The sequence below is a fragment of the Somniosus microcephalus genome, chromosome 19, assembly GCF_052327205.1.
Source record: "Somniosus microcephalus isolate GS21.2 chromosome 19, FLI_Smic_1.0, whole genome shotgun sequence".
Taxonomy (NCBI): domain Eukaryota; kingdom Metazoa; phylum Chordata; class Chondrichthyes; order Squaliformes; family Somniosidae; genus Somniosus; species Somniosus microcephalus.
In genome coordinates this window covers 72,844,136-72,860,235 of record NC_141005.1, presented here as the reverse complement: position 1 = coordinate 72,860,235, position 16,100 = coordinate 72,844,136, and the positions used below count along the sequence as shown (strand labels likewise).

At 45.6% G+C, this 16,100-nt stretch overlaps 14 non-coding genes across 14 annotated transcripts; all 14 read left to right on the top strand.

Annotated features, from left to right (window-relative positions):
* Positions 1 to 696: 696 nt before the first annotated feature.
* trnal-caa (transfer RNA leucine (anticodon CAA)) lies at positions 697 to 815 on the top strand. The gene is made up of 2 exons: positions 697 to 734; positions 770 to 815. It is a non-coding gene; the product is annotated as a tRNA-Leu (tRNA).
* A 1,041-nt stretch (positions 816 to 1,856) lies between these two features.
* On the top strand, positions 1,857 to 1,975 carry trnal-caa (transfer RNA leucine (anticodon CAA)). The gene is made up of 2 exons: positions 1,857 to 1,894; positions 1,930 to 1,975. It is a non-coding gene; the product is annotated as a tRNA-Leu (tRNA).
* A 1,041-nt stretch (positions 1,976 to 3,016) lies between these two features.
* Positions 3,017 to 3,135, top strand: trnal-caa (transfer RNA leucine (anticodon CAA)). Its single transcript has 2 exons — positions 3,017 to 3,054; positions 3,090 to 3,135. It is a non-coding gene; the product is annotated as a tRNA-Leu (tRNA).
* A 1,041-nt stretch (positions 3,136 to 4,176) lies between these two features.
* On the top strand, positions 4,177 to 4,295 carry trnal-caa (transfer RNA leucine (anticodon CAA)). The gene is made up of 2 exons: positions 4,177 to 4,214; positions 4,250 to 4,295. It is a non-coding gene; the product is annotated as a tRNA-Leu (tRNA).
* A 1,041-nt stretch (positions 4,296 to 5,336) lies between these two features.
* Positions 5,337 to 5,456, top strand: trnal-caa (transfer RNA leucine (anticodon CAA)). Its single transcript has 2 exons — positions 5,337 to 5,374; positions 5,411 to 5,456. It is a non-coding gene; the product is annotated as a tRNA-Leu (tRNA).
* A 1,041-nt stretch (positions 5,457 to 6,497) lies between these two features.
* Positions 6,498 to 6,616, top strand: trnal-caa (transfer RNA leucine (anticodon CAA)). The gene is made up of 2 exons: positions 6,498 to 6,535; positions 6,571 to 6,616. It is a non-coding gene; the product is annotated as a tRNA-Leu (tRNA).
* Positions 6,617 to 7,657: 1,041 nt separating this feature from the next.
* trnal-caa (transfer RNA leucine (anticodon CAA)) lies at positions 7,658 to 7,777 on the top strand. Its single transcript has 2 exons — positions 7,658 to 7,695; positions 7,732 to 7,777. It is a non-coding gene; the product is annotated as a tRNA-Leu (tRNA).
* Positions 7,778 to 8,818: 1,041 nt separating this feature from the next.
* Positions 8,819 to 8,937, top strand: trnal-caa (transfer RNA leucine (anticodon CAA)). Its single transcript has 2 exons — positions 8,819 to 8,856; positions 8,892 to 8,937. It is a non-coding gene; the product is annotated as a tRNA-Leu (tRNA).
* Positions 8,938 to 9,978: 1,041 nt separating this feature from the next.
* trnal-caa (transfer RNA leucine (anticodon CAA)) lies at positions 9,979 to 10,098 on the top strand. Its single transcript has 2 exons — positions 9,979 to 10,016; positions 10,053 to 10,098. It is a non-coding gene; the product is annotated as a tRNA-Leu (tRNA).
* Positions 10,099 to 11,139: 1,041 nt separating this feature from the next.
* trnal-caa (transfer RNA leucine (anticodon CAA)) lies at positions 11,140 to 11,258 on the top strand. Its single transcript has 2 exons — positions 11,140 to 11,177; positions 11,213 to 11,258. It is a non-coding gene; the product is annotated as a tRNA-Leu (tRNA).
* Positions 11,259 to 12,299: 1,041 nt separating this feature from the next.
* Positions 12,300 to 12,419, top strand: trnal-caa (transfer RNA leucine (anticodon CAA)). The gene is made up of 2 exons: positions 12,300 to 12,337; positions 12,374 to 12,419. It is a non-coding gene; the product is annotated as a tRNA-Leu (tRNA).
* Positions 12,420 to 13,460: 1,041 nt separating this feature from the next.
* On the top strand, positions 13,461 to 13,579 carry trnal-caa (transfer RNA leucine (anticodon CAA)). The gene is made up of 2 exons: positions 13,461 to 13,498; positions 13,534 to 13,579. It is a non-coding gene; the product is annotated as a tRNA-Leu (tRNA).
* Positions 13,580 to 14,620: 1,041 nt separating this feature from the next.
* On the top strand, positions 14,621 to 14,739 carry trnal-caa (transfer RNA leucine (anticodon CAA)). The gene is made up of 2 exons: positions 14,621 to 14,658; positions 14,694 to 14,739. It is a non-coding gene; the product is annotated as a tRNA-Leu (tRNA).
* A 1,041-nt stretch (positions 14,740 to 15,780) lies between these two features.
* On the top strand, positions 15,781 to 15,899 carry trnal-caa (transfer RNA leucine (anticodon CAA)). The gene is made up of 2 exons: positions 15,781 to 15,818; positions 15,854 to 15,899. It is a non-coding gene; the product is annotated as a tRNA-Leu (tRNA).
* The last annotated feature ends 201 nt before the right edge of the window (positions 15,900 to 16,100 follow it).

Below are 16,100 nucleotides of genomic sequence, written 5' to 3'. Positions count from 1 at the left end.
ACCAGAGTCAAAGAATGAGACTTCTTCCACACAAAGGCTGCTGAATTCTGCTCCGTTACTCAGGGAATTACTTCCAATGCTACTTCCCACATTAACATTTTGCCAGAAACAAAGGCACCACAGCCAAGCAATTCAGGCACCAGTGCGTAAAAGTTGCCAGAGTTGATGCCTTTTTTAGGCCGTGCCTTTCGGGTGGCAATGCTCAGACTAATGCTTATGGCCAAGGGCGCAATAGCTGCAGAGTGCCTTGTTTCCCCTCACAAAATTGGGAGATCCAGGTAATTTTCTGGGGAGCAGGACTCCAAATAGCACTTGTCACATGAATGTATTGTGAGAAAAGTAAAGGCCCGGGAATGAGAGACTGAAATGTCCTGTTTGGAACGAGTGTTAGATTTTGAATGGCTCACGTTCGAACGGCAGCTGTGCTGCTTGCGTTTTGTCAAGTTGAGCCAGCAGAATTGTAGGATGTTAGCTGCTATTTTGCAAAATACGAGTTGTTGGGAGAAATATGTGCGTATGAATGTTGGTTGCATTGCAGGGATGATGAACTGAATGACTGGCACTGCCGGTTAATTCATGCAGGAAGAATGAATGGAGTGTGTTTGTTGTGTGTTTGCACAGGAGGAATGAGTGTGATGCTGCTCAGTAAGAGTGCAGAATTTGGAGCACGTTTTTCTAGAGCTTTTGTGCACAGGTGTCAGGATGGCCGAGTGGTCTAAGGCGCCAGACTCAAGGACTGTTAATCCTTACCTTACCGATGGTTGGTGAATTCTGGTCCCTTTCTAGGGGTGTGGGTTCGAATCCCACTTCTGACATTACCTTTTGATCCACACAATTACAACCAGCGTCAAAAAGCCTGCTCAACTCATCTTCAATTTACAAGTGGCCGCCACTAATACCTCAAAGGTATTGCCGTTTGCCAACAAGCTAAAGGCAACGCTCACAGACCAACTTCTTTTCCTCAGAAAACTTACCACATCCTAACACTGTCCTTGGGGATAAGGTTTCAAATCACACTTCTCTTTTCAACCAATTCCCACACTAAAAATCAGGGAGTCAGAAATCTACCTTTTTACCCTACCTTGATGCATTCCACATTGCTTTCTGCTGCTGTGGCTTTCAATCCCACTGCAAACAGTGGTGTTTCTCAGGAAAAGGGCACCAGAGTCAAAGAATGAGACTTCTTCCACACAAAGGCTGCTGAATTCTGCTCCGTTACTCAGGGAATTACTTCCAATGCTACTTCCCACATTAACATTTTGCCAGAAACAAAGGCACCACAGCCAAGCAATTCAGGCACCAGTGCGTAAAAGTTGCCAGAGTTGATGCCTTTTTTAGGCCGTGCCTTTCGGGTGGCAATGCTCAGACTAATGCTTATGGCCAAGGGCGCAATAGCTGCAGAGTGCCTTGTTTCCCCTCACAAAGTTGGGAGATCCAGGTAATTTTCTGGGGAGCAGGACTCCAAATAGCACTTGTCACATGAATGTATTGTGAGAAAAGTAAAGGCCCGGGAATGAGAGACTGAAATGTCCTGTTTGGAACGAGTGTTAGATTTTGAATGGCTCACGTTCGAACGGCAGCTGTGCTGCTTGCGTTTTGTCAAGTTGAGCCAGCAGAATTGTAGGATGTTAGCTGCTATTTTGCAAAATACGAGTTGTTGGGAGAAATATGTGCGTATGAATGTTGGTTGCATTGCAGGGATGATGAACTGAATGACTGGCACTGCCGGTTAATTCATGCAGGAAGAATGAATGGAGTGTGTTTGTTGTGTGTTTGCACAGGAGGAATGAGTGTGATGCTGCTCAGTAAGAGTGCAGAATTTGGAGCACGTTTTTCTAGAGCCTTTGTGCACAGGTGTCAGGATGGCCGAGTGGTCTAAGGCGCCAGACTCAAGGACTGTTAATCCTTACCTTACCGATGGTTGGTGAATTCTGGTCCCTTTCTAGGGGCGTGGGTTCGAATCCCACTTCTGACATTACCTTTTGATCCACACAATTACAACCAGCGTCAAAAAGCCTGCTCAACTCATCTTCAATTTACAAGTGGCCGCCACTAATACCTCAAAGGTATTGCCGTTTGCCAACAAGCTAAAGGCAACGCTCACAGACCAACTTCTTTTCCTCAGAAAACTTACCACATCCTAACACTGTCCTTGGGGATAAGGTTTCAAATCACACTTCTCTTTTCAACCAATTCCCACACTAAAAATCAGGGAGTCAGAAATCTACCTTTTTACCCTACCTTGATGCATTCCACATTGCTTTCTGCTGCTGTGGCTTTCAATCCCACTGCAAACAGTGGTGTTTCTCAGGAAAAGGGCACCAGAGTCAAAGAATGAGACTTCTTCCACACAAAGGCTGCTGAATTCTGCTCCGTTACTCAGGGAATTACTTCCAATGCTACTTCCCACATTAACATTTTGCCAGAAACAAAGGCACCACAGCCAAGCAATTCAGGCACCAGTGCGTAAAAGTTGCCAGAGTTGATGCCTTTTTTAGGCCGTGCCTTTCGGGTGGCAATGCTCAGACTAATGCTTATGGCCAAGGGCGCAATAGCTGCAGAGTGCCTTGTTTCCCCTCACAAAATTGGGAGATCCAGGTAATTTTCTGGGGAGCAGGACTCCAAATAGCACTTGTCACATGAATGTATTGTGAGAAAAGTAAAGGCCCGGGAATGAGAGACTGAAATGTCCTGTTTGGAACGAGTGTTAGATTTTGAATGGCTCACGTTCGAACGGCAGCTGTGCTGCTTGCGTTTTGTCAAGTTGAGCCAGCAGAATTGTAGGATGTTAGCTGCTATTTTGCAAAATACGAGTTGTTGGGAGAAATATGTGCGTATGAATGTTGGTTGCATTGCAGGGATGATGAACTGAATGACTGGCACTGCCGGTTAATTCATGCAGGAAGAATGAATGGAGTGTGTTTGTTGTGTGTTTGCACAGGAGGAATGAGTGTGATGCTGCTCAGTAAGAGTGCAGAATTTGGAGCACGTTTTTCTAGAGCTTTTGTGCACAGGTGTCAGGATGGCCGAGTGGTCTAAGGCGCCAGACTCAAGGACTGTTAATCCTTACCTTACCGATGGTTGGTGAATTCTGGTCCCTTTCTAGGGGCGTGGGTTCGAATCCCACGTCTGACATTACCTTTTGATCCACACAATTACAACCAGCGTCAAAAAGCCTGCTCAACTCATCTTCAATTTACAAGTGGCCGCCACTAATACCTCAAAGGTATTGCCGTTTGCCAACAAGCTAAAGGCAACGCTCACAGACCAACTTCTTTTCCTCAGAAAACTTACCACATCCTAACACTGTCCTTGGGGATAAGGTTTCAAATCACACTTCTCTTTTCAACCAATTCCCACACTAAAAATCAGGGAGTCAGAAATCTACCTTTTTACCCTACCTTGATGCATTCCACATTGCTTTCTGCTGCTGTGGCTTTCAATCCCACTGCAAACAGTGGTGTTTCTCAGGAAAAGGGCACCAGAGTCAAAGAATGAGACTTCTTCCACACAAAGGCTGCTGAATTCTGCTCCGTTACTCAGGGAATTACTTCCAATGCTACTTCCCACATTAACATTTTGCCAGAAACAAAGGCACCACAGCCAAGCAATTCAGGCACCAGTGCGTAAAAGTTGCCAGAGTTGATGCCTTTTTTAGGCCGTGCCTTTCGGGTGGCAATGCTCAGACTAATGCTTATGGCCAAGGGCGCAATAGCTGCAGAGTGCCTTGTTTCCCCTCACAAAATTGGGAGATCCAGGTAATTTTCTGGGGAGCAGGACTCCAAATAGCACTTGTCACATGAATGTATTGTGAGAAAAGTAAAGGCCCGGGAATGAGAGACTGAAATGTCCTGTTTGGAACGAGTGTTAGATTTTGAATGGCTCACGTTCGAACGGCAGCTGTGCTGCTTGCGTTTTGTCAAGTTGAGCCAGCAGCATTGTAGGATGTTAGCTGCTATTTTGCAAAATACGAGTTGTTGGGAGAAATATGTGCGTATGAATGTTGGTTGCATTGCAGGGATGATGAACTGAATGACTGGCACTGCCGGTTAATTCATGCAGGAAGAATGAATGGAGTGTGTTTGTTGTGTGTTTGCACAGGAGGAATGAGTGTGATGCTGCTCAGTAAGAGTGCAGAATTTGGAGCACGTTTTTCTAGAGCTTTTGTGCACAGGTGTCAGGATGGCCGAGTGGTCTAAGGCGCCAGACTCAAGGACTGTTAATCCTTACCTTACTGATGGTTGGTGAATTCTGGTCCCTTTCTAGGGGCGTGGGTTCGAATCCCACGTCTGACATTACCTTTTGATCCACACAATTACAACCAGCGTCAAAAAGCCTGCTCAACTCATCTTCAATTTACAAGTGGCCGCCACTAATACCTCAAAGGTATTGCCGTTTGCCAACAAGCTAAAGGCAACGCTCACAGACCAACTTCTTTTCCTCAGAAAACTTACCACATCCTAACACTGTCCTTGGGGATAAGGTTTCAAATCACACTTCTCTTTTCAACCAATTCCCACACTAAAAATCAGGGCGTCAGAAATCTACCTTTTTACCCTACCTTGATGCATTCCACATTCCTTTCTGCTGCTGTGGCTTTCAATCCCACTGCAAACAGTGGTGTTTCTCAGGAAAAGGGCACCAGAGTCAAAGAATGAGACTTCTTCCACACAAAGGCTGCTGAATTCTGCTCCGTTACTCAGGGAATTACTTCCAATGCTACTTCCCACATTAACATTTTGCCAGAAACAAAGGCACCACAGCCAAGCAATTCAGGCACCAGTGCGTAAAAGTTGCCAGAGTTGATGCCTTTTTTAGGCCGTGCCTTTCGGGTGGCAATGCTCAGACTAATGCTTATGGCCAAGGGCGCAATAGCTGCAGAGTGCCTTGTTTCCCCTCACAAAATTGGGAGATCCAGGTAATTTTCTGGGGAGCAGGACTCCAAATAGCACTTGTCACATGAATGTATTGTGAGAAAAGTAAAGGCCCGGGAATGAGAGACTGAAATGTCCTGTTTGGAACGAGTGTTAGATTTTGAATGGCTCACGTTCGAACGGCAGCTGTGCTGCTTGCGTTTTGTCAAGTTGAGCCAGCAGAATTGTAGGATGTTAGCTGCTATTTTGCAAAATACGAGTTGTTGGGAGAAATATGTGCGTATGAATGTTGGTTGCATTGCAGGGATGATGAACTGAATGACTGGCACTGCCGGTTAATTCATGCAGGAAGAATGAATGGAGTGTGTTTGTTGTGTGTTTGCACAGGAGGAATGAGTGTGATGCTGCTCAGTAAGAGTGCAGAATTTGGAGCACGTTTTTCTAGAGCTTTTGTGCACAGGTGTCAGGATGGCCGAGTGGTCTAAGGCGCCAGACTCAAGTGACTGTTAATCCTTACCTTACCGATGGTTGGTGAATTCTGGTCCCTTTCTAGGGGCGTGGGTTCGAATCCCACTTCTGACATTACCTTTTGATCCACACAATTACAACCAGCGTCAAAAAGCCTGCTCAACTCATCTTCAATTTACAAGTGGCCACCACTAATACCTCAAAGATATTGCCGTTTGCCAACAAGCTAAAGGCAACGCTCACAGACCAACTTCTTTTCCTCAGAAAACTTGCCACATCCTAACACTGTCCTTGGGGATAAGGTTTCAAATCACACTTCTCTTTTCAACCAATTCCCACACTAAAAATCAGGGAGTCAGAAATCTACCTTTTTACCCTACCTTGATGCATTCCACATTGCTTTCTGCTGCTGTGGCTTTCAATCCCACTGCAAACAGTGGTGTTTCTCAGGAAAAGGGCACCAGAGTCAAAGAATGAGACTTCTTCCACACAAAGGCTGCTGAATTCTGCTCCGTTACTCAGGGAATTACTTCCAATGCTACTTCCCACATTAACATTTTGCCAGAAACAAAGGCACCACAGCCAAGCAATTCAGGCACCAGTGCGTAAAAGTTGCCAGAGTTGATGCCTTTTTTAGGCCGTGCCTTTCGGGTGGCAATGCTCAGACTAATGCTTATGGCCAAGGGCGCAATAGCTGCAGAGTGCCTTGTTTCCCCTCACAAAATTGGGAGATCCAGGTAATTTTCTGGGGAGCAGGACTCCAAATAGCACTTGTCACATGAATGTATTGTGAGAAAAGTAAAGGCCCGGGAATGAGAGACTGAAATGTCCTGTTTGGAACGAGTGTTAGATTTTGAATGGCTCACGTTCGAACGGCAGCTGTGCTGCTTGCGTTTTGTCAAGTTGAGCCAGCAGAATTGTAGGATGTTAGCTGCTATTTTGCAAAATACGAGTTGTTGGGAGAAATATGTGCGTATGAATGTTGGTTGCATTGCAGGGATGATGAACTGAATGACTGGCACTGCCGGTTAATTCATGCAGGAAGAATGAATGGAGTGTGTTTGTTGTGTGTTTGCACAGGAGGAATGAGTGTGATGCTGCTCAGTAAGAGTGCAGAATTTGGAGCACGTTTTTCTAGAGCTTTTGTGCACAGGTGTCAGGATGGCCGAGTGGTCTAAGGCGCCAGACTCAAGGACTGTTAATCCTTACCTTACCGATGGTTGGTGAATTCTGGTCCCTTTCTAGGGGCGTGGGTTCGAATCCCACTTCTGACATTACCTTTTGATCCACACAATTACAACCAGCGTCAAAAAGCCTGCTCAACTCATCTTCAATTTACAAGTGGCCGCCACTAATACCTCAAAGGTATTGCCGTTTGCCAACAAGCTAAAGGCAACGCTCACAGACCAACTTCTTTTCCTCAGAAAACTTACCACATCCTAACACTGTCCTTGGGGATAAGGTTTCAAATCACACTTCTCTTTTCAACCAATTCCCACACTAAAAATCAGGGAGTCAGAAATCTACCTTTTTACCCTACCTTGATGCATTCCACATTGCTTTCTGCTGCTGTGGCTTTCAATCCCACTGCAAACAGTGGTGTTTCTCAGGAAAAGGGCACCAGAGTCAAAGAATGAGACTTCTTCCACACAAAGGCTGCTGAATTCTGCTCCGTTACTCAGGGAATTACTTCCAATGCTACTTCCCACATTAACATTTTGCCAGAAACAAAGGCACCACAGCCAAGCAATTCAGGCACCAGTGCGTAAAAGTTGCCAGAGTTGATGCCTTTTTTAGGCCGTGCCTTTCGGGTGGCAATGCTCAGACTAATGCTTATGGCCAAGGGCGCAATAGCTGCAGAGTGCCTTGTTTCCCCTCACAAAATTGGGAGATCCAGGTAATTTTCTGGGGAGCAGGACTCCAAATAGCACTTGTCACATGAATGTATTGTGAGAAAAGTAAAGGCCCGGGAATGAGAGACTGAAATGTCCTGTTTGGAACGAGTGTTAGATTTTGAATGGCTCACGTTCGAACGGCAGCTGTGCTGCTTGCGTTTTGTCAAGTTGAGCCAGCAGAATTGTAGGATGTTAGCTGCTATTTTGCAAAATACGAGTTGTTGGGAGAAATATGTGCGTATGAATGTTGGTTGCATTGCAGGGATGATGAACTGAATGACTGGCACTGCCGGTTAATTCATGCAGGAAGAATGAATGGAGTGTGTTTGTTGTGTGTTTGCACAGGAGGAATGAGTGTGATGCTGCTCAGTAAGAGTGCAGAATTTGGAGCACGTTTTTCTAGAGCTTTTGTGCACAGGTGTCAGGATGGCCGAGTGGTCTAAGGCGCCAGACTCAAGTGACTGTTAATCCTTACCTTACCGATGGTTGGTGAATTCTGGTCCCTTTCTAGGGGCGTGGGTTCGAATCCCACGTCTGACATTACCTTTTGATCCACACAATTACAACCAGCGTCAAAAAGCCTGCTCAACTCATCTTCAATTTACAAGTGGCCGCCACTAATACCTCAAAGGTATTGCCGTTTGCCAACAAGCTAAAGGCAACGCTCACAGACCAACTTCTTTTCCTCAGAAAACTTACCACATCCTAACACTGTCCTTGGGGATAAGGTTTCAAATCACACTTCTCTTTTCAACCAATTCCCACACTAAAAATCAGGGAGTCAGAAATCTACCTTTTTACCCTACCTTGATGCATTCCACATTGCTTTCTGCTGCTGTGGCTTTCAATCCCACTGCAAACAGTGGTGTTTCTCAGGAAAAGGGCACCAGAGTCAAAGAATGAGACTTCTTCCACACAAAGGCTGCTGAATTCTGCTCCGTTACTCAGGGAATTACTTCCAATGCTACTTCCCACATTAACATTTTGCCAGAAACAAAGGCACCACAGCCAAGCAATTCAGGCACCAGTGCGTAAAAGTTGCCAGAGTTGATGCCTTTTTTAGGCCGTGCCTTTCGGGTGGCAATGCTCAGACTAATGCTTATGGCCAAGGGCGCAATAGCTGCAGAGTGCCTTGTTTCCCCTCACAAAATTGGGAGATCCAGGTAATTTTCTGGGGAGCAGGACTCCAAATAGCACTTGTCACATGAATGTATTGTGAGAAAAGTAAAGGCCCGGGAATGAGAGACTGAAATGTCCTGTTTGGAACGAGTGTTAGATTTTGAATGGCTCACGTTCGAACGGCAGCTGTGCTGCTTGCGTTTTGTCAAGTTGAGCCAGCAGCATTGTAGGATGTTAGCTGCTATTTTGCAAAATACGAGTTGTTGGGAGAAATATGTGCGTATGAATGTTGGTTGCATTGCAGGGATGATGAACTGAATGACTGGCACTGCCGGTTAATTCATGCAGGAAGAATGAATGGAGTGTGTTTGTTGTGTGTTTGCACAGGAGGAATGAGTGTGATGCTGCTCAGTAAGAGTGCAGAATTTGGAGCACGTTTTTCTAGAGCTTTTGTGCACAGGTGTCAGGATGGCCGAGTGGTCTAAGGCGCCAGACTCAAGGACTGTTAATCCTTACCTTACTGATGGTTGGTGAATTCTGGTCCCTTTCTAGGGGCGTGGGTTCGAATCCCACGTCTGACATTACCTTTTGATCCACACAATTACAACCAGCGTCAAAAAGCCTGCTCAACTCATCTTCAATTTACAAGTGGCCGCCACTAATACCTCAAAGGTATTGCCGTTTGCCAACAAGCTAAAGGCAACGCTCACAGACCAACTTCTTTTCCTCAGAAAACTTACCACATCCTAACACTGTCCTTGGGGATAAGGTTTCAAATCACACTTCTCTTTTCAACCAATTCCCACACTAAAAATCAGGGCGTCAGAAATCTACCTTTTTACCCTACCTTGATGCATTCCACATTCCTTTCTGCTGCTGTGGCTTTCAATCCCACTGCAAACAGTGGTGTTTCTCAGGAAAAGGGCACCAGAGTCAAAGAATGAGACTTCTTCCACACAAAGGCTGCTGAATTCTGCTCCGTTACTCAGGGAATTACTTCCAATGCTACTTCCCACATTAACATTTTGCCAGAAACAAAGGCACCACAGCCAAGCAATTCAGGCACCAGTGCGTAAAAGTTGCCAGAGTTGATGCCTTTTTTAGGCCGTGCCTTTCGGGTGGCAATGCTCAGACTAATGCTTATGGCCAAGGGCGCAATAGCTGCAGAGTGCCTTGTTTCCCCTCACAAAATTGGGAGATCCAGGTAATTTTCTGGGGAGCAGGACTCCAAATAGCACTTGTCACATGAATGTATTGTGAGAAAAGTAAAGGCCCGGGAATGAGAGACTGAAATGTCCTGTTTGGAACGAGTGTTAGATTTTGAATGGCTCACGTTCGAACGGCAGCTGTGCTGCTTGCGTTTTGTCAAGTTGAGCCAGCAGAATTGTAGGATGTTAGCTGCTATTTTGCAAAATACGAGTTGTTGGGAGAAATATGTGCGTATGAATGTTGGTTGCATTGCAGGGATGATGAACTGAATGACTGGCACTGCCGGTTAATTCATGCAGGAAGAATGAATGGAGTGTGTTTGTTGTGTGTTTGCACAGGAGGAATGAGTGTGATGCTGCTCAGTAAGAGTGCAGAATTTGGAGCACGTTTTTCTAGAGCTTTTGTGCACAGGTGTCAGGATGGCCGAGTGGTCTAAGGCGCCAGACTCAAGTGACTGTTAATCCTTACCTTACCGATGGTTGGTGAATTCTGGTCCCTTTCTAGGGGCGTGGGTTCGAATCCCACTTCTGACATTACCTTTTGATCCACACAATTACAACCAGCGTCAAAAAGCCTGCTCAACTCATCTTCAATTTACAAGTGGCCACCACTAATACCTCAAAGATATTGCCGTTTGCCAACAAGCTAAAGGCAACGCTCACAGACCAACTTCTTTTCCTCAGAAAACTTGCCACATCCTAACACTGTCCTTGGGGATAAGGTTTCAAATCACACTTCTCTTTTCAACCAATTCCCACACTAAAAATCAGGGAGTCAGAAATCTACCTTTTTACCCTACCTTGATGCATTCCACATTGCTTTCTGCTGCTGTGGCTTTCAATCCCACTGCAAACAGTGGTGTTTCTCAGGAAAAGGGCACCAGAGTCAAAGAATGAGACTTCTTCCACACAAAGGCTGCTGAATTCTGCTCCGTTACTCAGGGAATTACTTCCAATGCTACTTCCCACATTAACATTTTGCCAGAAACAAAGGCACCACAGCCAAGCAATTCAGGCACCAGTGCGTAAAAGTTGCCAGAGTTGATGCCTTTTTTAGGCCGTGCCTTTCGGGTGGCAATGCTCAGACTAATGCTTATGGCCAAGGGCGCAATAGCTGCAGAGTGCCTTGTTTCCCCTCACAAAATTGGGAGATCCAGGTAATTTTCTGGGGAGCAGGACTCCAAATAGCACTTGTCACATGAATGTATTGTGAGAAAAGTAAAGGCCCGGGAATGAGAGACTGAAATGTCCTGTTTGGAACGAGTGTTAGATTTTGAATGGCTCACGTTCGAACGGCAGCTGTGCTGCTTGCGTTTTGTCAAGTTGAGCCAGCAGAATTGTAGGATGTTAGCTGCTATTTTGCAAAATACGAGTTGTTGGGAGAAATATGTGCGTATGAATGTTGGTTGCATTGCAGGGATGATGAACTGAATGACTGGCACTGCCGGTTAATTCATGCAGGAAGAATGAATGGAGTGTGTTTGTTGTGTGTTTGCACAGGAGGAATGAGTGTGATGCTGCTCAGTAAGAGTGCAGAATTTGGAGCACGTTTTTCTAGAGCTTTTGTGCACAGGTGTCAGGATGGCCGAGTGGTCTAAGGCGCCAGACTCAAGGACTGTTAATCCTTACCTTACCGATGGTTGGTGAATTCTGGTCCCTTTCTAGGGGCGTGGGTTCGAATCCCACTTCTGACATTACCTTTTGATCCACACAATTACAACCAGCGTCAAAAAGCCTGCTCAACTCATCTTCAATTTACAAGTGGCCGCCACTAATACCTCAAAGGTATTGCCGTTTGCCAACAAGCTAAAGGCAACGCTCACAGACCAACTTCTTTTCCTCAGAAAACTTACCACATCCTAACACTGTCCTTGGGGATAAGGTTTCAAATCACACTTCTCTTTTCAACCAATTCCCACACTAAAAATCAGGGAGTCAGAAATCTACCTTTTTACCCTACCTTGATGCATTCCACATTGCTTTCTGCTGCTGTGGCTTTCAATCCCACTGCAAACAGTGGTGTTTCTCAGGAAAAGGGCACCAGAGTCAAAGAATGAGACTTCTTCCACACAAAGGCTGCTGAATTCTGCTCCGTTACTCAGGGAATTACTTCCAATGCTACTTCCCACATTAACATTTTGCCAGAAACAAAGGCACCACAGCCAAGCAATTCAGGCACCAGTGCGTAAAAGTTGCCAGAGTTGATGCCTTTTTTAGGCCGTGCCTTTCGGGTGGCAATGCTCAGACTAATGCTTATGGCCAAGGGCGCAATAGCTGCAGAGTGCCTTGTTTCCCCTCACAAAATTGGGAGATCCAGGTAATTTTCTGGGGAGCAGGACTCCAAATAGCACTTGTCACATGAATGTATTGTGAGAAAAGTAAAGGCCCGGGAATGAGAGACTGAAATGTCCTGTTTGGAACGAGTGTTAGATTTTGAATGGCTCACGTTCGAACGGCAGCTGTGCTGCTTGCGTTTTGTCAAGTTGAGCCAGCAGAATTGTAGGATGTTAGCTGCTATTTTGCAAAATACGAGTTGTTGGGAGAAATATGTGCGTATGAATGTTGGTTGCATTGCAGGGATGATGAACTGAATGACTGGCACTGCCGGTTAATTCATGCAGGAAGAATGAATGGAGTGTGTTTGTTGTGTGTTTGCACAGGAGGAATGAGTGTGATGCTGCTCAGTAAGAGTGCAGAATTTGGAGCACGTTTTTCTAGAGCTTTTGTGCACAGGTGTCAGGATGGCCGAGTGGTCTAAGGCGCCAGACTCAAGTGACTGTTAATCCTTACCTTACCGATGGTTGGTGAATTCTGGTCCCTTTCTAGGGGTGTGGGTTCGAATCCCACTTCTGACATTACCTTTTGATCCACACAATTACAACCAGCGTCAAAAAGCCTGCTCAACTCATCTTCAATTTACAAGTGGCCACCACTAATACCTCAAAGATATTGCCGTTTGCCAACAAGCTAAAGGCAACGCTCACAGACCAACTTCTTTTCCTCAGAAAACTTGCCACATCCTAACACTGTCCTTGGGGATAAGGTTTCAAATCACACTTCTCTTTTCAACCAATTCCCACACTAAAAATCAGGGAGTCAGAAATCTACCTTTTTACCCTACCTTGATGCATTCCACATTGCTTTCTGCTGCTGTGGCTTTCAATCCCACTGCAAACAGTGGTGTTTCTCAGGAAAAGGGCACCAGAGTCAAAGAATGAGACTTCTTCCACACAAAGGCTGCTGAATTCTGCTCCGTTACTCAGGGAATTACTTCCAATGCTACTTCCCACATTAACATTTTGCCAGAAACAAAGGCACCACAGCCAAGCAATTCAGGCACCAGTGCGTAAAAGTTGCCAGAGTTGATGCCTTTTTTAGGCCGTGCCTTTCGGGTGGCAATGCTCAGACTAATGCTTATGGCCAAGGGCGCAATAGCTGCAGAGTGCCTTGTTTCCCCTCACAAAATTGGGAGATCCAGGTAATTTTCTGGGGAGCAGGACTCCAAATAGCACTTGTCACATGAATGTATTGTGAGAAAAGTAAAGGCCCGGGAATGAGAGACTGAAATGTCCTGTTTGGAACGAGTGTTAGATTTTGAATGGCTCACGTTCGAACGGCAGCTGTGCTGCTTGCGTTTTGTCAAGTTGAGCCAGCAGAATTGTAGGATGTTAGCTGCTATTTTGCAAAATACGAGTTGTTGGGAGAAATATGTGCGTATGAATGTTGGTTGCATTGCAGGGATGATGAACTGAATGACTGGCACTGCCGGTTAATTCATGCAGGAAGAATGAATGGAGTGTGTTTGTTGTGTGTTTGCACAGGAGGAATGAGTGTGATGCTGCTCAGTAAGAGTGCAGAATTTGGAGCACGTTTTTCTAGAGCTTTTGTGCACAGGTGTCAGGATGGCCGAGTGGTCTAAGGCGCCAGACTCAAGGACTGTTAATCCTTACCTTACCGATGGTTGGTGAATTCTGGTCCCTTTCTAGGGGCGTGGGTTCGAATCCCACTTCTGACATTACCTTTTGATCCACACAATTACAACCAGCGTCAAAAAGCCTGCTCAACTCATCTTCAATTTACAAGTGGCCGCCACTAATACCTCAAAGGTATTGCCGTTTGCCAACAAGCTAAAGGCAACGCTCACAGACCAACTTCTTTTCCTCAGAAAACTTACCACATCCTAACACTGTCCTTGGGGATAAGGTTTCAAATCACACTTCTCTTTTCAACCAATTCCCACACTAAAAATCAGGGAGTCAGAAATCTACCTTTTTACCCTACCTTGATGCATTCCACATTGCTTTCTGCTGCTGTGGCTTTCAATCCCACTGCAAACAGTGGTGTTTCTCAGGAAAAGGGCACCAGAGTCAAAGAATGAGACTTCTTCCACACAAAGGCTGCTGAATTCTGCTCCGTTACTCAGGGAATTACTTCCAATGCTACTTCCCACATTAACATTTTGCCAGAAACAAAGGCACCACAGCCAAGCAATTCAGGCACCAGTGCGTAAAAGTTGCCAGAGTTGATGCCTTTTTTAGGCCGTGCCTTTCGGGTGGCAATGCTCAGACTAATGCTTATGGCCAAGGGCGCAATAGCTGCAGAGTGCCTTGTTTCCCCTCACAAAATTGGGAGATCCAGGTAATTTTCTGGGGAGCAGGACTCCAAATAGCACTTGTCACATGAATGTATTGTGAGAAAAGTAAAGGCCCGGGAATGAGAGACTGAAATGTCCTGTTTGGAACGAGTGTTAGATTTTGAATGGCTCACGTTCGAACGGCAGCTGTGCTGCTTGCGTTTTGTCAAGTTGAGCCAGCAGAATTGTAGGATGTTAGCTGCTATTTTGCAAAATACGAGTTGTTGGGAGAAATATGTGCGTATGAATGTTGGTTGCATTGCAGGGATGATGAACTGAATGACTGGCACTGCCGGTTAATTCATGCAGGAAGAATGAATGGAGTGTGTTTGTTGTGTGTTTGCACAGGAGGAATGAGTGTGATGCTGCTCAGTAAGAGTGCAGAATTTGGAGCACGTTTTTCTAGAGCTTTTGTGCACAGGTGTCAGGATGGCCGAGTGGTCTAAGGCGCCAGACTCAAGGACTGTTAATCCTTACCTTACCGATGGTTGGTGAATTCTGGTCCCTTTCTAGGGGCGTGGGTTCGAATCCCACTTCTGACATTACCTTTTGATCCACACAATTACAACCAGCGTCAAAAAGCCTGCTCAACTCATCTTCAATTTACAAGTGGCCACCACTAATACCTCAAAGGTATTGCCGTTTGCCAACAAGCTAAAGGCAACGCTCACAGACCAACTTCTTTTCCTCAGAAAACTTGCCACATCCTAACACTGTCCTTGGGGATAAGGTTTCAAATCACACTTCTCTTTTCAACCAATTCCCACACTAAAAATCAGGGAGTCAGAAATCTACCTTTTTACCCTACCTTGATGCATTCCACATTGCTTTCTGCTGCTGTGGCTTTCAATCCCACTGCAAACAGTGGTGTTTCTCAGGAAAAGGGCACCAGAGTCAAAGAATGAGACTTCTTCCACACAAAGGCTGCTGAATTCTGCTCCGTTACTCAGGGAATTACTTCCAATGCTACTTCCCACATTAACATTTTGCCAGAAACAAAGGCACCACAGCCAAGCAATTCAGGCACCAGTGCGTAAAAGTTGCCAGAGTTGATGCCTTTTTTAGGCCGTGCCTTTCGGGTGGCAATGCTCAGACTAATGCTTATGGCCAAGGGCGCAATAGCTGCAGAGTGCCTTGTTTCCCCTCACAAAATTGGGAGATCCAGGTAATTTTCTGGGGAGCAGGACTCCAAATAGCACTTGTCACATGAATGTATTGTGAGAAAAGTAAAGGCCCGGGAATGAGAGACTGAAATGTCCTGTTTGGAACGAGTGTTAGATTTTGAATGGCTCACGTTCGAACGGCAGCTGTGCTGCTTGCGTTTTGTCAAGTTGAGCCAGCAGAATTGTAGGATGTTAGCTGCTATTTTGCAAAATACGAGTTGTTGGGAGAAATATGTGCGTATGAATGTTGGTTGCATTGCAGGGATGATGAACTGAATGACTGGCACTGCCGGTTAATTCATGCAGGAAGAATGAATGGAGTGTGTTTGTTGTGTGTTTGCACAGGAGGAATGAGTGTGATGCTGCTCAGTAAGAGTGCAGAATTTGGAGCACGTTTTTCTAGAGCTTTTGTGCACAGGTGTCAGGATGGCCGAGTGGTCTAAGGCGCCAGACTCAAGGACTGTTAATCCTTACCTTACCGATGGTTGGTGAATTCTGGTCCCTTTCTATGGGCGTGGGTTCGAATCCCACTTCTGACATTACCTTTTGATCCACACAATTACAACCAGCGTCAAAAAGCCTGCTCAACTCATCTTCAATTTACAAGTGGCCGCCACTAATACCTCAAAGGTATTGCCGTTTGCCAACAAGCTAAAGGCAACGCTCACAGACCAACTTCTTTTCCTCAGAAAACTTACCACATCCTAACACTGTCCTTGGGGATAAGGTTTCAAATCACA